Below are 9,275 nucleotides of genomic sequence, written 5' to 3'. Positions count from 1 at the left end.
AGGGGTTTGTGCTAGGGCTTTCTGGTTAGCATGAGGGTGATAATATTTCTGCTGGGGAGGGGGTGCTTGTTGTGGTTGTTGTGGAGGTGGAGGATTTTGAACATTGGTGCTACGATAGGATAAATATGGGTGGTTTCGGTAGCCAGGATTGTAGGTGTTGGAGTATGGGTTATTTTGCTTGTAGGTTTGGAAAGCATTAACTTGCTCCATTGAACTCCTGCAATCTTGCTCAAAATGTCCTACACTTCCACAATTTTCACAAAAAGCATCATTAGCATTGTTAGTAACGGCAGAAACATTAGTAACAGAATTAGGAATAGTGGTACTAAGGTTATCTAATTTCTGGCAAATAGAAGTGAGCTGAGCTTGCATAAGGGTTACTGAATCAACATGGTGCTTGCCCTTATTTGCATAGCCTCTAGTATTCCCATATTGGGAATTATGTATCGCCATATCTTCAATAACCTGACCTGCATCATCAACATTAAGATTCATAAATCTACCGCGCGCTAGATGCGGATTCTAAAATTGTCTTAGATGCATTCCCTAATCCGTTGTAAAAAGCTTGAATTAACTGCCACTTTGCCAAGTTATGGTGGGAACACTCCCTCTGCAGATCCTTGAACCTCTCCCAAGCCTCATATAATGCTTCATCTGGCTTCTGGGCAAAGTTCTGAATGGCGCTTCTCAGTAAAGTTGTTTTCTCTGCAGGGTAATATTTATTATAGAAATTCAAAGCAAGAGTCTCCCAGTTAGTAATACCAAATGCAGTTCTGTAGGCGTCGTTAGAAGTGCGCCTACGTTAAAAGCATGTTGTGAATATGTTTGGCACTCATAGGAAGTGGGAATTGACATATACGATTAGGGACAAAGCAAAGTAGGGAGCCGCCAACAAGTTTTTAAGGAACTTGTAAATCGTTCACGAATCATAAAAGGCAACCACGAAAAGGGACAACGATAGGCAACAACGATTGACCCGTGAAGGTTACACCCCATTCATAATCCATGAGATTACTAACTCCATATGGTTTGGAACCACGAAAGGAGGATCGGGGATGATGGTACGAAGTGAGTCATGGAGTCACATTCGCCCGTATTGGCCTCTACTCGATTCTTATAGTGAAAAGTATTCATGCGATCTTAAAGGCATACAAACAAAATATTCAATTCGCTCCAAACTATTATTAAGCTAAATTGGTTAAATATTAATGCAACATTTAATTCTAAAATATTTGTGACCACTTTGATTTAATAATAAGATTAAAGGAACCTAAACCGGTTGTCCAAATTATCTTATTAGACATTCAATTACATATTCCCTTTAAACATGTAATGTGGTGATCATAATAAATAATAGAATAAACATTAATATTGGAAGCAATTTAACAATAAATCCAACAATATAAAATTGTTAGAAAAATAATAGAAATAAAAGGAACATGATTCCTTACTTTGATTTTGTTTGCTTGCTACTATAAAAACAATAAACGCGTTAGTAACTTCAAGGAAAATTAATAAAACAATAATTAAAATGGAATTAAATTAAATTAAATAGAATTGATTTGGGGCCAAACCCTCAAACAGTTCTACCTTTCACGCCGTGGTTTGAGGATAGAACCTCGGGTAAAGTACGGACTCCTTGGAGTGCTTAAGGGAGGTATTTGAGAGAGAAGGGTAGGCTAGTGTTTAGGCTAGAGCATAGAAGAGAAATGAGAGAGTTAATTGATGCCCCGTACATCAGAAATGAGGGGGTATTTATAGAAAAAATGTGCTGAGGGAACACACGGAATCCTAAAAAGATAAACACCCTAAAAAAGTATCCCGCGACACGGTAAACTGTACCGTGACACGGGAAGTTCCACCATCAGACAGGAACCATTCCCGTGACACGGTGCAATTTTTGAGTGACGTGGGATGTTTTTAGCAAACGGGGAAGAAAACGCGTTAGGGTTTACGCAGAAAGGACACGTAATGCCCCCGTGTCACAACAGGTGTCCCGTGACACGGGAAATCCCACCGTCAGACGGGAGATTTTCCCGTGTCACAGTTAACTGTTGCCGTGACGCGGGAGGTTTTTGTGTCCGTTTTTCTGTCTAAATTCATTTTTTTAACCCTAATTTCGTTCAGCATTTTAAGTGCCGATTGATAATTTCGGGCCATTTTCTGATTTATTATTATTTGGGCTAAAATTAGAAAATAAGTAAAAAGAAATAAATAAAAGGTTTGGGCCAAAAATAATAAAACAATAAAAGAGATTTTGGGCTGAAATTAAAACTATGCTTTTACCAAACATCAAGACTAATCCATGGACTGTTCAAAAAATGAATTTAATTAAATATGATTTTTAAGCACTCTCGGGATTAAATACTGAACCCGACCAATAGTGGCGGTGAAAGGTTGCTCATCATCGGGTTTGGTTTTGGGGAGACATTTTTAGGTGTCTACAAGTTCTATTCAAACCATTGAACCACAATTTAGCTTTTCCACATAAAGAAAAGGGAAAAAGAATCTCCCTGATTTGGTTCTGCGTTACCCCATTCTGTCTAATAGTGTTGCAATATTGACAGAAATCTGCAATGTGAAGATTAGGATCTTCACCCTTAGCTCCACTGAATTGCTTTCTTTCTATCATCGTTATAAACTGGGGCTTGATCTCGAACTGGACTCCCTCGAGATCGGGTGTAGGAGAAAGATGTGGAAAATCCGTCAAGGACGGCTGCGAATAATCGCTAAGCTTGCGAGGTGGAGGTGGTGTAGTCATCTCTAATTCTGAATCAGAAGGGTCCTCCGAATCACTAGAATTAGATGGTGGATTTCTAGGAATATTGTTACTCCCAGAACCTGCCAGGATCTGCCTATAAAAATTCTTCTGTCTATGGAAAGAGCGCTCGATCTCAGGATCGAATGGAATGTAACCTGATCTGGAACACCTGGGCATAAACAAAGAACTAAAAAGACAAATATGAGAACTAACTCAAAGAACTAATGTCCCTTGAGGCAAAAGAAAAATAATCTAGACTACAAAAACAATTAGAAATAAAAATAAAATCGTTTCCTCGGCAACGCCGCCAAATTTTGACAGGCTAAAGTCGTATCACCTAATAAAAATAATTACCTAAGTCCACTAGCTTATGCAGATAGGGAAGTAGGGTCGAATCCACAGGGAAACAAGTCTTTCTACTCCTAATTAATTATTATAATCTAAATTATCAAGGTAACCAATATGTTTGTGATTATAAACTATACTACGAAGGATACGAGTAAGGAGATTAAATAGGGAAGAAATCAATAATAATAAAGCCTAGGGCATAGGTTCACTAATAAACAATATTCCAGGGTAAAACATAATAATCAATCATCAATGCATTAATTAATCAAATCATAAAGGGCTTTCGCTACGTATTACAATCACAGAGTTAATTTACCGGTATTAAATCTCATCTCTCGAACCTCAACCTAACCATTTATAAATTAATCTGCCTATTGAAACTAAGCCTAAACATTAATTCTCATCTCTCGAATCTCGAATCAATATTGCTAAACTCATACAATTAAACCTGGCCAAATCTAATTGCATAGCATTAAAACAATCAATAGGAAATCAATTAAGCATTAACAATTTACAATCATAAAATTACCCCTTCATATTATTTATTAGATCCCCCTAAACCCTAGGAAGAGAACTACTCAGACATGATTAAAGCTAAATAAAACAAAGTAAATAAACAAGACATAAGGAATTGAATGAATAAAAATACTGAGATTAATAAAAGAGAAATCGTACCAAGACGGCGGAATTACAATGGAGTTTTAGGAACAAGAGAAAATAAAAGTCTAGAGAGAGAAAGTCTAAGTAGAGAGAGAAGAAAATAATACTAGAGCGTAGAGAAGTAAAAAGAAGTGCCTAATCTTGCCTAATAAAATACATTAATACTAAGCAAGAGTCCTAAACTGAGCATAATTAGTCGGAGCTTAATCACTCCCTCTCAACCACACGCGCCCAGTCGGGCAAGAGGCTACCCGACCGGGCCCGCCTTTGCTGCTCCAAGCTCTTCTCGCGCCCGGCCGGGCGCGTGCACCGGGCGTGAGAGCTTTCTCTTCGCTGCTCGCCCCGCCCGGCCGGGCGCGCCTTCGGGCGGCCCCCTGATGGTCCGGGCGGATCTTCTTGGGCCTCGTGGCTTCTTCCTTGGGCCTCCTAACTTGGTCCAATTGCCTCGTATTTCCAAAATCGAGCCCTTAGTCACCGATTTGATACTTCTAATCGGTTTTGGGCTATCAAGAGTGGTCGTGGCCTTCCAACGCTCGTAGATGCTCCTCGAAAATCCGGGAAAATGCTCCAAGTATGCAAATTCCTACAAAACTCAAGCAAAACTACAAAAACACTGGAGAACACCAATTAATAATAAAAGTGGCTCGAAGGAGCCAAAAACACTACTAATTACGACCAAGGGATGGGGGTAAATCTCTATATAAAATGAACATATCAGAAGTCCTGATGGAGTTCTTCCGTTATGTCAATCTCTAAAAGAGACGGGTAATAATTATTTCCGTCAACAAGACTTTGGAAATGCTTATTTGCAATATCATATGGCTGTTAAAGTCCTCTGTTTTGTCGTGCCCCTTTCTAGTGACGGGAATTCCTTGTACTTGGACCTTGCCTTTTCCTTAAATTTGAATATGGCTGCCTGTGCTCTTCGAAGTAATCATTTCTCTCAAGCTTCACAACTTTGTTCTCTAGTGCTTGAGTTTGATGGCAATAATATTAAAGATTTATTTCGGCGAGCTATTGCTGCATCGAAGTTATATCTCAGGCCTATGATGACTTGTCACTTGCTTCTCGGTTAGATCTTTCTAATCGGAAAATTTCGCGAGAACTGGATCGTGTTAGAATTTTGGTTCCGTCGAAAATTTCAGGGGATTGTGGTAGAGATACTGAAAATTGTGGTGTGAGTTCACTCCCGAGCCTAGAGCCTAAGTGCGAAGTTAAGGCTTTTTCTTCTATGTGCAAACCCAATCTGCTACACTCGGGGGCTAAGGTGAAAAGGAGTTTGGATGTTGGTGATGTTGCTTCCTCTAAGAAGAATAAGGAAAATTCTTCTTGTGCTTTTTTGGACGGCTCTCTTTCGATTCTCATGGAGATGGACCCTTTACAGGGCATGGCGCAACCGACTCAAAATGTGGGGTGTTTAGGTGAATCCCCAGCTTGTCCGTCTACTGGATCCTTTCTATTGGCGTCTTATAATAATGATTTAGATGGCTCGGTTATGGATGAGAAGCGTCATCACAAGTTTGTTAATTCTCGGAATCGTAAGTCTTGTATGATGATTCCGACGGAAACTTTGGGGAATATTGCTTCTGGCAGAGAGCTTCAGTTTTATAATTTTGCTTATTTTTCTTTTATTACTATCTGAGTTGTTCAGGTATCAAAACCTATCTTGGCGGAGGCCCTCAAGGTCATGAATCTTGGGAAGCAGAGGCCCCTTTCAATGCAAGGAATCTCCTTCCTTGAGTCATCAAGATGTTTCCCCACATACCTTGATAACAGATTATCCAAATCCTATCCAACAAGATTCTCCGATCCCCTCCTAGTTGATCCCATAGCTTCAGAGTTTTCTTATCCGTCGGTCCAGATTAGTCATCCAGTTGGCTTGCCTCATTTGAATTTTAATTTAACCTCGCTTGGGATGGTCGTTTTTCAGTGCGGTCCCTATCATCGAATCATCCAGCCTCTTTATGTCGCTATCCATCTATAGGCTTACGGAAATCAAGTAGCAGAATGCGTGTTTCTAACTGTTTCTTATTTTGCAGGGTTAAGGTTGGTTGCAAACGTAAGCAAGCTTCGTCAGCTACAGACGACTCTTACAGTGTCCTGCGAAAGAAGATGTTTTTTTGATGTAGCTTTCTGTTTATTTGGTTTTCCTGTCACTTAGTTTGTTGTTTTAGTTAGTTTTTGGTTGTAAGAATGTTTTTCGTTATAAGGATCTTTTGTCAAAAAAAAAGACTACTACTAGTGAACGAGTAAATGTCAAAAAGAAAACGTATAGTTTTTTGTTTTTTATATTTATTTTAATTTATTGCATACAAGTATTCTCAAATTATTTACGGAATACTCCCTCCGTTTTTAAATACTTGCTCTACTTTTCTTTTTCGGCCGTTTTTAAATACTTGCTCCATTACCTTCTTTGGAAAGCTTTGACAATATTTAATTCATTTCTCTCACTTAGTGGACCTAATATAAATCATATTTTATTAATTTCATACTCTCTCCTTCAACTTCTCCACTACATTTGTTTTTTACATTTTTTTATTCTTCCACCAACCTCACTATCGCTATATTTTATTACTTTCCTCAATTTCTCCTAAAATTCCGCGCATAAAGAAATGGAGCAAGTATTTAAAAACGGATGGAGTAATTTGTTAAAAGTAAAAAATAAAAATAAAAAATTGAAGAGCACTCAAGTCTCAACAGTTCTCTCTACAAAACCGGCTCATCTCCCTCCCTCCCTCCTTCCCTCTCAGTTTCCATTGAAGCGCACTCAACTGCCACTGCTCCAACCTTGCCCGTGCCGAGACTAACGTCCTCGATTGAAGCAGATTTTAACGTAAGATTTTACTTTCCTTTTCTCATCATCCAATTTCAATTTAATTAATTATTTAGTTTTTATTTTTTATTTTTTTTTTATTCTCAGTATTTTGAGCCAATTTTTCGGTTTTTCATGCAATAATTCAAGCAACAGCAAATTCAAACAATTTCAAACCAAAAATTAGAACTTCGAGGTTAGTGTTTCCGGTTATTTAGCTTTGCTTTATTGTTTGGCTTTTGGTCTAATTTTTCATGTTGAATGCTTTGATTTCTTCAATTTAATGTGTTCTGACCTTAGTTTGATTATAATGTGTTCTGAAAGAAAATGAATTGTGGGTGAAAAGTGAATATATATTGAAACCAACTCATTTAAATGAATTTTTTTTATGAGGAATAAGTTAATTTAGAGGAGATGTGAACTTATGAGTACTAATAAGATAAGGAACTTGATTTTGTTGCTGTAAAATTCTGAGCTTAATTTAATGTTTGAATGAAATTTGGTGGATGCAACTATGTAATTGGAGCTTTTTACCAAAAATTATGAGCTTAATTTGATGATTGAATCAAATTTGGTTGCTAATATGTTTTAGAACCCTTTAAAGTTAAGATTTGGGTTAAGGGTGAGTGCCCCTCATGTCCTTTTAAAATGTTGTTTAACTTGCATTAACCGGGATATTATTTGTGTCATTAGTATATTAGCCTTATCAAAGTCATTAGTTGGGTAATGAGATGTCTGATTTTGCTGATTTTGTTGTTGGATTTGTATGTACGTACAGCTTGCTGTTGCTGCATTTGTGAAGGATGAAGCATTTGTGAAGAGTAGAAAGAGCTGTTGTAGAACAAAATTGGTTGTGGATAGGATCCCTACAAGGAGGCCCTGCTCCAGCATGGGTAGGAATTGGGAAAGGATACGGCTTATTCCCTAGAATCGCCATAAACTGAGCCTTAATCCCACCTATGTTCGGGTAACTAAAGCTCATTGCAGGCTCAACATTCGAATTAGCTGCAGGAGCAGCACTCATTGGAGTTGAATTAGCAAAGAATTGATTAAATAACAGAAAACTTTTCATCATATTAATGGGAGCACAAGGGGGCAATGCAAGTTGAAGCATATACTGCCTCTCTTTGTAAGTTAATGAGTTAATCCTTTTTAGTTAATCTAATTAATATTCTAACAACGTAACTTTCTTTTAGTGCTGAAATTGACCTATTTATTAATCTTGCTCATGGATGTCTATGTTGGTTGGTCACAAGGATCATTTTCTTTGTACCTACAAGCTAAGGTTGCCTATGAAAATAAAACTGATGTGTGCGCTTCAAGTTCTTGTTATATTGCTGTTCTTCTTCATAATCTGTTCATAAAGAATCATGGTTCGTTGATGTGGATGTCCTATGGGTGTATTTCCGGTAATACGAGTGACAAATATGTATAATATGTTTGATAGTTTTAAGCTAATGTTTGTTAAGAACTCTGTTCGTACCTTAGTCCAATATTTATGTGATGGTTATGTGCACATTGCTTCTGGTGTTAAATTTTCTTACTGTAGCATTAGAAAGTATCTGACTGCAACTTTTGTAAACTGGTTTATGGCCAATTAGGCCTCTAATATATGTTTTTGTTCTGTGTTAAAAAAAGGGACTATAGCAGCCAATGTGACTCCATAACACCTTGTTTTGATTCTTTTGAATAGGAACTTTCTGGTCCAATGAGGCTTGCTACCACATAACTATTGTCCAGTGTTCAAAAGGGAAATCCATAGTATATGCTTTCAAGTTAGTAATGAATCAAAGAAAAATAAAATTCTTCTGTTTGTTTAGGGTGAGATTTTAGATGGGTGTGTAGTTTTCTACGACTAATCAAGTGAAGAAAGCCAGGACATTTGATCTGTTGTGTCTTTGACATGAACTTCTGATTGTACCTTTTGGTTGTTCATGCAGGGCACTTGTTGCAGAGGTAGAAAAAAATATTTTCTTGGGACTGGCAATGCAGCCGTTGCTATATCACTATATGCTAAAATATTTGAAGAGGAATGCATTCATAATAGAAGTGGCTCCAAGGGTGGTCGGAGAAAGCAAGGTGTTAGATGCTCCACGGTTTTCCACACACTGCTACTGCTTCTGCTTTGCTGATTGTTGCCGCTTTTATTGTAGACTTGTAGTTACTCTTAACAGTTTTTTTTTTTTTTTTTTTTTTTTTTTTTTTTTTTTTTTTTTTTTGGATGATAAGTGTAAATTTTCAAGCTATTAATGAAATATGTTTTAGTTTTATGTCTGTTGATAATTTTGGGTGAAAAAAATTGCATAACAGGTGCCTTTAAGCCGTTTTGAACCAGTGCCTATATATTTTTTTTCGACTAGTGTTATTAGCCACGGTAATATTTATAGCAACACAATTATTAGCCACGGTAATATCTATGTCAACAATGCTTATTAGCCACATCAAAATTTGTGGCAAATAATTTGTTAGCCACATCAAAATTTGTGGCAAATGGATTTGTTCGTCACTTGAGTACTCGTGGCATAAAAATTATAATTTGCCATGACATCTATTTCCTTGTGACAAATTCCTAGCCACGGCCTCTTTGCCACGGGAGTAAATTTCAAAATTCCCGTGGCTAAATTGTGCCACGATTTTGCACGTGGCACAAAGGTCAATTTGTTGTAGTGTTTTTGTGTTTTACCTAATTTAATT

At 37.4% G+C, this 9,275-nt stretch overlaps 1 long non-coding RNA gene and 1 other non-coding gene across 3 annotated transcripts; both read left to right on the top strand.

Moving 5' to 3' along the window:
• Window positions 1–587: 587 nt before the first annotated feature.
• On the top strand, window positions 588–694 carry LOC145606472 (small nucleolar RNA R71). The gene has a single exon (XR_014105339.1). It is a non-coding gene; the product is annotated as a small nucleolar RNA R71 (small nucleolar RNA).
• A 5,750-nt stretch (window positions 695–6,444) lies between these two features.
• Window positions 6,445–9,028, top strand: LOC145605829 (uncharacterized). Of its 2 annotated transcripts, none has more exons than XR_014105146.1 (4): window positions 6,445–6,602; window positions 6,690–6,777; window positions 7,360–7,710; window positions 8,522–9,028. It is a non-coding gene; the product is annotated as an uncharacterized LOC145605829 (long non-coding RNA). The 2 variants fall into 2 exon arrangements; XR_014105147.1 differs by having other exon boundaries at window positions 8,275–9,028.
• The last annotated feature ends 247 nt before the right edge of the window (window positions 9,029–9,275 follow it).

The sequence above is a fragment of the Chenopodium album genome, chromosome 22 (assembly GCF_948465745.1).
Source record: "Chenopodium album chromosome 22, dcCheAlbu1.1, whole genome shotgun sequence".
Taxonomy (NCBI): domain Eukaryota; kingdom Viridiplantae; phylum Streptophyta; class Magnoliopsida; order Caryophyllales; family Amaranthaceae; genus Chenopodium; species Chenopodium album.
The sequence above is the reverse complement of the archived record's forward strand: the minus strand, read 5'-3'. Positions and strand labels throughout refer to the sequence as shown.